The 12,218-nt window shown below is 38.1% G+C and overlaps 1 pseudogene; it reads right to left on the reverse strand.

Annotated features, from left to right (window-relative positions):
• Positions 1-6,777: 6,777 nt before the first annotated feature.
• Positions 6,778-11,782, reverse strand: LOC145164031 (uncharacterized; annotated as a pseudogene).
• Positions 11,783-12,218: the final 436 nt, after the last annotated feature.

Raw genomic sequence — 12,218 nt, forward strand, 5'->3', positions numbered from 1 at the left:
TAGTAAAGCTTGAACTTCGTCCTCAAATTTTATTCCCACTGACCCAAGTCTGGATAAAATCGAGTTCAAATTGTTGATGTGTACTGTAACTGAACTTCCTTCCCTCATCCTCGTGTTGACTAGTTCCCGAATCAGGAAGACTTTATTTGCTGCCGACGGCTTCTAGTACATATTAGACAATGCCTCCATGATTCCCTTTGCCGAGGTCTCCTTCAAAATATTAAAGGCAACATCCTTTGACAAAGTCAGTCTAATAAATGTCTTGGCCTTCTTATCCAAAATCTCCCAGTTTGCCTGTGTTATCGCCTCCGGTTTTCCACCTAAAACTGCGTCCAAGTCTTTCTGTACGAGCAAATCTTCAATTTGCATCTTCCACCAACCAAAATCTTTCCCATCAAACTTCTCAATCTAAAGCTTACTGCTTTCTGCCATTTTCTGAAAGATTAGGGGCTAAACTGCAATTTTCTGAAAGTTCAGGGGCTAAACTGCAATTTTCTGAAAGTTTAGGGGCTAAACTGCAATTTTTCAAATCTGCTACATTGTTGCTACAGTGTCTGCTACAGTGTCTGCTGACATCACTGCTGACATCGTGCTACAGTCCTGCTACAGTGTCGTCTTCTCCGGCGGACTGCTACAGTGTCTGGTGCTACAGTGTCGTCTTCTCCGGCAGTTCAGGCGCTACAGTGTCGTCTTCTCCGGCGGAACTGGTTTTTCCGGTCACTATTCCGGCAGACCTTTGACCGGCGATTTGGACGTCTTCCGGTGGTCAAAAAATTCAGAAAAAAAAATATTTTCGGAATCTTCGGAACGAGACCTTTCCAACGGTATACACCAAAATCGTTTTTGACGAAAAAAAATTTCGACCAAAAAACTGAAAATCACCTTCTGGAGCTAAAACCCTGCTCTGATACCACTTGTTAGGATCGAGACACTTAACACACGACTCTAAACACACACACAGCTCACAAAAAACAAGAACACAAGGATGAACACGAGGGATTTAACGTGGTTCGGTCCTTCTCTGACCTACGTCCACCGGTAACTAGGAGTTTATATTTCTTGGTGCTCATCTGCACTCTTTCTGTGTTACACTAGATACAAGTTTTACAAATGAAAGGAAGAAGCCTATTTATAATATTTTGAGTCGTAAGCTTTTTCTTCCATTCACATACATGTGAAATTGATAAGGCCACCATTGTTGAAATTCTGCAGCCGTAACAATTTTTCCATGTTCACATGAGAGTCCTTGTTTCCTGCCACTTCTTTTGACTAACCCAATGGCTTCACACTCAACATTTTGGGGTCGGTTAAACCTGACAAGTTATCTTGTTTATCATGTCAACTGGGAAAACAACATGCCTTAACATTTTGTAGAAATGATGCTAATTCAGTTGCTTCTTTTGATTTGGTTCATTCAGATGTGTGGGGACCTTCTCCTCTTCCTTCAATGGGAGGGTCAAAATATTTTGTTATCTTTCTTGATGATCATACGCGATGTACTTGCATATATCTAATGAAAAACAGATCTGAACTACCCCAAATATACATGAATTTTGCACGTATGATCCAAACCCAGTTTGTTAAACACATAAAAGTCTTTCGTACCGACAATGCCATGGAATACAATGAACGTTCTTTCCTTGACTTCCTCCGCCAACAAGGCACTGTATCTCAGTACTTTTGCCCTGGTACTTCCCAACAAAATGGTAGAGTTGAACGCAAACATCGCCATATCCTAGATACTGTTCGTACTTTACTTATCTCAGCTCAATGCCCATAACGTTTTTGGGGTGAGGCCGCCCTTTCAGCAGTCTATACCATCAATCGCCATCCCATTACACTTCTCTAGAATCAGTCACCGTATGAAGCTTTGTATGGACAACCTCCTAACTACAATCTACTCAAAGTATGAGGTTGTGCTTGCTTTGTCTTGCTACAACCACATGAACACACCAAACTTCAACCTCGTTCCCGTCTTTGTTGTTTCCTAGGATACGGTGTCGAACGCAAAGGCTATTGGTTTTGGGATCCTATCTCCAAACGACTTCGTATATCTCGTCATGTTGTCTTTTGGGAACACAAAATGTTCTCCTCCATTTCAACATCTCAATTGGAATATAATCATTTTCCTCCTTTCTTTACTGATACATCTGTTCAACTATTTCCGGGACAACCATCATCTTCTGTCCTACCTTCGCAGACAATTGCCGATCCTTTGTCTCCATCTATGGACACGTCTTCTATCACACCATCTCATTCCTCACCATTGCATTTTCCCGACTCTTCTTCACCTGTTGATACTTCTCCTTCTATTACACCATCTGATCCTACACCGTTGTCTACATGTGATTCTACTCCCGACTCTTCCTCTATGGACTCTCCTGAAATGTTTGTGCTGCCTGATGAACTTACTACCAACAATCGCCGATCCACCCGAGTAAGACATATACCTTCTCATCTTCGTGACTATAAGTGTTATTCTACTCTATTCTCTATCCATACACCATCTTCATATAAAGAAGCATCCTCCGACCCACTTTGGCAAAGAGCTATATCCGAAGAATTGCAGGCTCTTAATAAGGCTCATACATGGGACATCGTCCCTCTTCCATCAGGAAAGGGCATCATTGGCTCCAAATGGGTGTTCAAAGTCAAAACAAACTCTGATGGCTCTATCGATCTGTACAAAGCCAGATTAGTTGTGAAAGGTTTTAATCAAGAATATGGAATTGACTATGAGGAGACTTTTGCACCCGTCGCTAGGGTTACTTCGGTTCGTAGCCTTCTTGTCGTTGCTGCTGTATGTCGATGGCCTCTTTATCAGATGGATGTCAAAAATGCTTTTGTCCATGGTGATCTCACCAAGGAAGTTTATATAAAACCCCCTCCAGGTGTTCCTCACCTACATGATCATGTGTGTCGTCTCAAAAAGGCCCTTTATGGTCTTAAACAAGCACCAAGAGCTTGGTTTGAAAAATTCAGCACCATTATTCAGTCTTTGGGTTTCATCGCCAGCAACTATGACTCTGGACTGTTCACTAAAACCACTACATCAGGTACTATTCTTCTTATTCTCTATTTGGACGACATGATTATTACAGGTAGCGATGCTCATGGTATTCTCGATCTAAAACATTCACTTAGTTCTTATTTTGAGATGAAGGATTTGGGTTTACTTCACTATTTTCTTGGTCTTGAAGTGCTTCCTCATGACACTGGCATTTATTTATCTCAAGAAAAATATGCCTCAGATCTTATTGCACGTGCTGGTATTACCGATTGTAAGGTTGCAAAATATGCCTCAGATCTTATTTCACGTGCCGGTATTACCGATTGTAAGGTTGCTAATACACCCTTAGACCCTAACTTTCATCTATCACCGGGTGATGGTTCTCTCCTCTCTGATCCTACCCTTTACTGTCAGCTCGTCGGTTCACTTGTCTACCTGACCGTTACGCATCCCGATCTTGCATTTTCCGTTCATATCGTTAGTCAGTTCATGGCTTCTCCTCGAACGACTCATTATACTGCAGTGTTGCGTATCTTACGGTATATTAAAGGTACCATATTCCATGCTCTCTACTTCTCATCCACCTCATCTTTAGTGCTTCATGCCTTCTCAAATGCAGATTGGGATGGAGATATCACAGATCGCCGATCTACCACGGGATTTTGTTTCTTCCGTGGTGATTCGCTAATTTCATGGCGTAGTAAGAAACAATCATTAGTCGCCAGATCTAGCACCGAAGCTGAATATCGCGCTCTTGCTGACACCACCCAACAGCTCATATGGTTGCGTTGGCTTGTATCAGATATGGGTCTTTCTCTTTCTTCACCGACCGTCATATGGTGTGATAATACAAGTGCCATTCAGATTGCTTACAATGACGTGTTGCATGAGCGCACCAAACACATTGAGATCGATTGACATTTTGTTCGACAACATGTCATTTGCAATATCATTACTCTATCCCCAATCTCATCTACCGACCAACCTGCTGACATCTTCACTAAAGCCCATCATCCAAGACGCTTCTCTATTCTACTTTCCAAACTCAATTTGGTCCCTCATGAACCATCTTGAGTTTGAGGGGGGGTGTTAATATATTTATAAATATAGTTGAAGGACTTTTTTTGTCATTTATCTATAGTTGACTAAGTATTTAGTCTTTGTATTGTCTTTCTTCTGTTTAGACTTTTGGTTAAAATAAATACAGAGAGGTTCAATCGTTCTCACCTTTGATGGTGATTCTTTTGAATTAAGAACTCTACAACTCATGATCGCAATCTCAACCTGTTCATTTTGCAGTATTCGAATATTATATAACTTGAATATATAAAAATAATCACTTCAACATGATATGGCATGACATGGATATAACATTAATTGATTTTATGTATCAAAAAAATCATGTTTCACCTCCGAGAAAGAGAGTACGCAGAGATGAAAGGTACCCTGTTTGCTTTTCAAGTGATACATATTCCTTTCCATTTAACAAACCAATTGCTTGTAAACAAATTTAAATCACTATAAGCTGGAGGATTGAAAAAGGAACAACCTCCACAATTATCTCAAATATGTGACGTGTAATCTGCATAATCCATACTTGTGAATTGAGAAAAAAAAACATTATGAATATCGTTGTGGAGGTCCTCTTTTATGTGACATCATATTTATTTTACTCATAGGTTATGCCATATTCAAATGAAATGAAGGAAGATGAGACATCAAATAGTAAGAATTTTGAATTCTACTCTTTCAAAGTGAAGTGAAATGAGTACTAATAAGTAGTATATACCCTTTTTTAAACAATAAAATATCATATTTGTCCGGCCTTAAATCTAAATATCATATTTACCCTTTATAAACTTTCGAAATATCATAAATGCCCTAATCCATATTTTTAAACATTTTATAATCACTTTAAATTATTATTTTTATTAAATGACTATTATACTCTTTTATAAAACAAGTTGTATCTATATCTCAATGTTTATTTTAAAACTAATTGTTAAGTTTATTTTTTATTCTGGTGTTTCACGATAAACATATATTGCTTATAAATGAGGTTTTAAATATATTATTGAAACCTCCAGTAATTAAAAGTCATTCAAGGAGACGAAGTAGCGTGGTGCTTTGGAGGGTGGATCAATTCGTTGAACTCTCCAGGACCCATCTTCCACACACAATTCTCCCAATCTCATAATCCATTTACATATTCCAATCAAATCCCCAATTTTCCTCACCGGTTCATCGATGAAATGGAAAATTCAAAGACGCTGATAGAAACTGATTCATCCAACAATTTCTTCAATTTCCTCAACTTTGATTCAACCAAACTCATCTTACGTCACCTCCCAATTTGTTCAATCATCCCTTCCTCCATCGTCTGCAATCTCTGGCACTTAATTATCACCTCCCCATTGTTCGTCGCCACCACTGCAGCACCCCCTACAGCCAAAACAACATTTCTGTGAAAACAATCATGCGTTTTCATTCAAACCTGAGCCAAATAAGTGGATCAAACGCCCAATAAATCTATTTTTCGTTTCAATTTTGCAGGAAGTATTTTATTATAGGCTCCGGGTGGGGTTTCCTTCAACACCACTGCTAATATTTCAGTTTTGCCCCAATTTTGAAGCCCTTGTGACGAGAAACGACACCACTGGAATTCTCATGATTAAACCCTCTGGTCTGTGTTTTAGTTATGAGTTTTCATCGACTTTTGTTGGCCAGATTATGCAACAATTATTATCGACCTTCCTTTAATACATTAAGAATTGATATATTTAACAATGGAGTCTAGTGAAGTTGCGATTATGCCTCCTGATTTTATTAATTCTTTATTTGAATTATGATATTTTAAAATTTCATTTATACTAAGGGTATAAGAGGCAATTTACGAACACATTAATTTAAAATGATTATTAAATATTAAAATAATATTAAAAATAAGAATTTGTGCAAATTTGATATTTTTAAAGTTTGTAAATGGTAAATATGATATTTATAAATTAAGTTTGACAAATATGATATTTTGATGTTTAAGAAGGGTATATATGATATTCTCCCTAATAATTAAGATCATGTAACTTCTATTTGAATTAATTAGTAAGTTATGGTGTGTAAATGTTTCAGGCTGTTAAAAGCTACTTTGATATTAAATACTTGTTTTTATATATGAATGAGTTAGGTGGTGTATAACATCAAATCATTGCCAACCCTCCTAAATTTGAGTTTTATGGTATGGAGTCGATGGCCAAAGTCTAAAAATTCACCAAATGGCACCTGTACGAGTGTACCCATACTGGTAGTCGATTTAGTTCAATATGTAATTGATAGGATCATAGGAATCTTGTATCAAGTGTTAAGATGAATTGTGTTGATCAGTGTGTAAATATATGTCATATATTGTGTAAAGTTTAATTGGTATGTGTTTGTATTTTCTATTTGACGGTAATTATAGAAAATAATGTATTGCATATAACTAAATTACCAATTTTATTTTTGCTACTTTTTATATTTACTGGAAATCCAAGTGACGGAAAAACTTTTTAAATTTCACTTGATGAACAACATATTTGTCCTTGACTAATACTATATTTTCCACCAGTGAAGCTTCTAAAAGGATATCAATCTTCACTGACTTATTTTTTTTATCTATTACATAACGATTTAAGAAAACATATGAGAAGTTTCATAACAAAAAGGCATTCAAATACATACATATTATCAGGATGCATATAGGGAACATGACAAAAGCAAATACACTAATCTCATGTCTTCATCAACATATATGAAACTTGGCGCATTGTTGGTCTTCCTTGTGGATTCGAGTTCAAACATGCTCTAGAGAGATTCAGAACCATATTAACTTTTTTCTCAATTTGTGGTGAAGGAAGTGGAATCCGACTATCTCCAACATTTCCTAACACCAGATAATCCGCCCACAATGTTGGTAATTCACCAGGATGCTTTCCCATGATCACTTCTAGTGCCACGATCCCAAAGCTATACACATCACATTTCTCGGTCACCACCATCGTATAAGCAAGCACTACTTCCAAAAATACGTGAGATAAAAACAAAAAATGTTATATCAACCTCACAAGATTCTACAATATAGATACATATACATATACTTATTCATATATGTCATGAAACTTAAGAAAATGTAGAACTAACATCACAAAATTACATTATCTGGCGCGATATATAGCCATGTGTTCCTTTGATTGTGGTCCAATTGGATGAGTCTAGCTTTAAAAGCTTGGATGTGCCAAAATCAGAAATGTGTGCCTCATAATCAGACTCAAGAAGGATGTTGGCAATGGAAATGTCTCTATGAATTATAGGAGGTGAGCAGTCGTGATGCATATAAGCCAAACCTTTAGCTACATCCTTTACAATATTTACCCTTTTCAACCGGTCCAGTTCTGTTACTAAAACATCACTTCTTAAGATTGATCCAAGGCTTCCCTTTTCAAGGTATTCATAAATCAAAAATGAGTGGCGGGCATGTGAGCAATATCCATAGAGTTTCACTATGTTTCGATGCCTTATATTCGTTAATACTCGTATCTCATTAAGGAATCCATTATGATCAACGTTCTCAGATGATGAGTGAAGCTTCTTGACTGCTACCACTGTGTTAGGTTGTAGCTCGGCTTTGTACAGAGTCCCATATCCTCCGGTCCCAATAGCATATGCTTCATCAAAATTATCCATTGCTTTCAAGATGTCATCATACACTAATCCTGCATCAAAACTTGTTATGGAGAAATAATCACTACCTTCTTTGTCTAATGGTTTCTGTGGATAATGTCTCTTTTCCTTTCGATAAGCAATTAGGCCAGACATGAAAAAACCAAGTGAAATTTCCCCAATAAGAGGGAGCATAATTACAAGAATGATCCGATGATGAAAGAGATCATTTTTCTTTTTCAGAATTTGACTTGAACATTATTTAAGTCCTGTAAAATTTCCACACAAACCCGGATTGCCTTGTATCGATGCATTCAGAAAGTTAGAGCAAAGAGGAACAGGACCTGTGAGCTCATTGTTGGACAGGTCGATGTCAATCCCATTGGGAAAACTTGTAAAAGCATTCGGAATGGAAGCAGATAGTCTATTGTGAGAAAGATTCAACTTTTGTAGATTTTTCACACTTTGAACTTCATATGGTATCTCTTGTGTGAGCAAATTCTGAGATAAACCAAATTCTGTAAGTTGAACTAATTTACGAATTTCGGATGGAATTTTCTCACTAAGCTTCTTATTACTAAGATTTAAGTAGTGGATGTGCTTCCATTGACTAATACTTCTTGGTATTGACCCGTTCAATCTATTTGTGGATACATCATGTAACGACCCAAATTTTTACAAAGAAAATTTTCATTTTTAATTGGTCAACCATTTTTCATAAAACATAAAGATTCCAATAATTGTTTTCAAAACCATCAATATTACATCATTACTATTTTCAAACATCAGAGTGTCCCCAAACCATATTAGAAAATGAGAGAGATAGAGTGCACGCCGCATCATCACGTCTTGCCTTTGCCCTCGGACTCCGATGTACCTGAGACAAATCCACAAACTGTAAGTTGAAACCTTAGTGAGTCCCCCAGAGTATATCACGCACACAAACCATATAACACATATCGAATTAGCCATACGCTACATATATCACATAAGTCATACATTCGGCAAATAAGGAAGCCCTTGAAACCCTCCCGGGTTTTATACCAAATGCCACGGGAACTCCCACGTGGTCTTCACCTGCCATGGGAACCCCCACATGGTCTTCCTGCCCTGGGAACCCCCACAAGGTATTCCTGCCTTTGGAACCCCCACACGGTCTTCCTACCAAACAAGACATAATACAAACTATACAAGCAAATATTTTAGGATGCCATGGAAACCCTCCAAGGTCCTATACCAAACACCACGGGAACCCCCACATGGTCTTCCATGCAGAAACCGTATCTCATAAAATGGGTCGGCCTTGGTGCCTTAGACCCATTGATTTGGTGAGAAGACTCACCTGACAAAGCTGAATCGGCAACTGAATCCAGGTATGTCTTGTGCTGCTCTTTCCAATCTGTCTGTAAACAATGAGTAAATAACTCATCATAATCCCATAAATACCCCCAGGGTCAACCCTGGTCAAAGTTAAAGTCTATATTCGAGGTCAACAGTCCATATTGACCTTGACTCGTCGAGTACAATCATTCACTCGTCGGGTTCCTTGCTTAACTCATCGAATCGCCGAGTCACCCGAGAGACTCGTCGAGTTCCTTGGTGTTTACGGTCGTAAACCTCCAACCGAACACCCTTGACCGTACACCCATGGCCGTACACCCCTTGGCCGTACACCCTTGGCCGTGAACCCACTCGACTCGCCGAGTAACCAGAGGGACTCGACTAGTTCTCACGTAATCGGTTCCTTCCAGTGGGATTTAATGTTTCAAACTTCAGATCCATACTCTCCTAGTGAAGATATCACGTAAAGTTGCAAACTTTACGTGCATGCAAAGCCTCACGTGGCCATAATCACCAAAACTAACCTACAAACAAGGTTTTCATGCATGAAGAGAAAAGGGGCTTAATAAAGGGTGCAACTTTATGATGTTTGGGACCTAAGGAGGTCCAGATCTGGAACCATATCCTTGTGATCGGTCCAGATCTAAGGTTGCTTCTATTTTCTCAAAGTTGGTCACAATTCTCAATTAGAATCTAGGCCCAAGGTAACAGATTCATACCTCACTTCAAGCCCTAAGACGAAATGGATGCTTGATCAAACACTTCTCCCTTGATACTTCCTCTTTAAATTTGGAATCCTCCCCAAAATCTCAAGGATAATCTCTCAATTGATCTTACTTCACACACAAGAGGGTGTGATGCCGTAAACGTCCTTCTATGGTGCTAAGGGAGGCTACTGGGACGGATAATGACGTTTATATAGGGGGCAAACCCCAAATTTAGGGTTTTCTTTAAACAACTCGGACTCGCCGAGTCAACCCGTCGACTCGCCGAGTCAGTCCTGTTCCGCGTTCCATGGTAAACGACCCTACTCGATGAGTTGGTCTCCCAACTCGCCGAGTCCATGCATAAAACCTTTCCAAATTAAACCAGGTGTTACAGATCGAGTACTTCAATGAGTTCACAATATCCGAGCTCTGTAGGTATAATACTTGAAAGATGGTTATTAGCCAAAGAGAAATTCAACATACTTTTCATCTTCCCAAACTCCTTTGGGATTTCACCTACCAAATGATTGGAAGAAAGATCAAGCCTTTGTAGTTGAGTTGAATTTCCAACCTCTGGTGGTATGTTACCACTGATGTTGTTATAGGCCATCACTAAGGCTGTCAAATTCTTGCATTTACTCCAGTTTTGAGAAAGCTGCCCGTGAAAATTTTTGTGACGGATATCAAGGTATTTTAAGCGTGGATAAATGCCAAAGCTATTGGATATATCTCCAATGAATTGATTTCGATCAAAACGACCCGTAATTAAGCTAGAACAATTCCGTAAGCCTTTTGGAATAGGCCCAGTGAGTTGATTACCATGTACGGAGAAAATTTGAAGCTTTCCTCCATGGCACAAATCTTCGGGCAAATGGCCAGATAATTGATTATCGAACATTTGTAGGTGAAACAATTCTAGACTTCCTAATCCTTGTGGAATCGAACATGATAATATGTTATCACTAAGGTAAAGATAATGTAGATTGCTCAGGTTTGCTAGTGATCAAGGAATAAAACCACTAAGTTGATTACGAGTCGCCTCAATACCATGGAGAGACTTCAAATTCCCGAGATCACTAGGAATGTGACCAGAGAATTTATTCTCACTGAGGTACATATGCTGTAAGTTGCTCACATTTGCTAGTGATGAAGGAATAAAACCACCAAGTTGATTTCGGCTCACCTGAAGATTAGTGAGACACTTCAAATCCCCAATGTCAGTAGGAATTTGACCTGACAATTTATTCTCATTGAGGTACATATATTGTAGGTTGCTCAGATTGGCAAGTGATGAAGGAATAGAACCACTAAAGTGATTGTTCATCATCCCAAGACAAGTGAGAGACTTCAAATTCCCAAGATTAGGTGGTATAGGACCACATAAATTATTATTATGGAGATATAGATAAGACAAGTTTGTCAAATTTCCCATTGTTGGAGGTAATTCTCCTTGAAGAAGATTATAGACCAATCCTAAATAATAGACAGATGCTAATCGACCGATCTCTTGTGGTATTGAACCAGTCAGGTTATTAAAAGACACGTCGAGGAACTCAAGACTGGCTAGCATCACAATTTCAGGTGGGATTACTCCTGAAAACTTATTGGATGATAAATCAAGATATACCAATTTGGACAAAAGTTGGATTTCTGGTGGGATGGGGCCAAAGAAGTTGTTCTCATAGAGATCAAAATGCGTAAGATTGTGTAGCAAAGAGAATGAAAATTGGTGGAGTGTACCTTTTAAGCCCAATGAACTGATGTTCAACTTGTGAATGCTCCCATCAGCATTGCATACTACTCCAAACCAAGAAGTGCATGGAAGTGATGCACTGGAATTCATAGGGAGGGGAATCCATGAAGAGAGAAATGAATTGTTTTGGATTTTAAGGCTTGCTTTCCATTGAAGAAGAGCATTGGCTTCCATTAAAGATGCAGAAGAGAATTTTGGTATTGGGGAGAGTGTGATGATTAGTATAGCTAACGAGAAAAATAAGACGTTTGAAGAAGGCATTATTTGCTTTGCCATGGTGTTTTATAAAAAAGATGGTTTGCGAGTCCTAATTTATACTTGAGCTACCTTTTTCTCTTGTTTTTATTTTCACATACTTAAAGGAAATTTGCACAATGTCATATTTTTCCACAAGGAGTGTTTACATTAGCAGTTAGTGTCATATTTTTCCACAACGAGTGTATTACATTTTTAATTGTATCTTTCATGACATTAATCTTTTTTCTTAAAGCATTAAAATTCATTGTAACCCAGAATTTAGCATGGCGCTCTGATTACAAAAGACAACTTGTTGAATTAAATGTTACTGTTGGATTTAAAAGTGTAATAATATAACTTAACTTGATTATTTAGACATATTTATTTTTGTTATCTGATTAATGTTAACAGAAGTTACACTCAAACTGTGTTTTACTTCATAATCAATTCTGTAACTGATGACTAATTTAAAATT

The sequence above is a fragment of the Lactuca virosa genome, chromosome 3 (genome assembly GCF_052849685.1).
Source record: "Lactuca virosa cultivar CGN04683 chromosome 3, Lactuca_virosa_CGN04683_v6, whole genome shotgun sequence".
NCBI classification, from domain to species: Eukaryota; Viridiplantae; Streptophyta; class Magnoliopsida; order Asterales; family Asteraceae; genus Lactuca; species Lactuca virosa.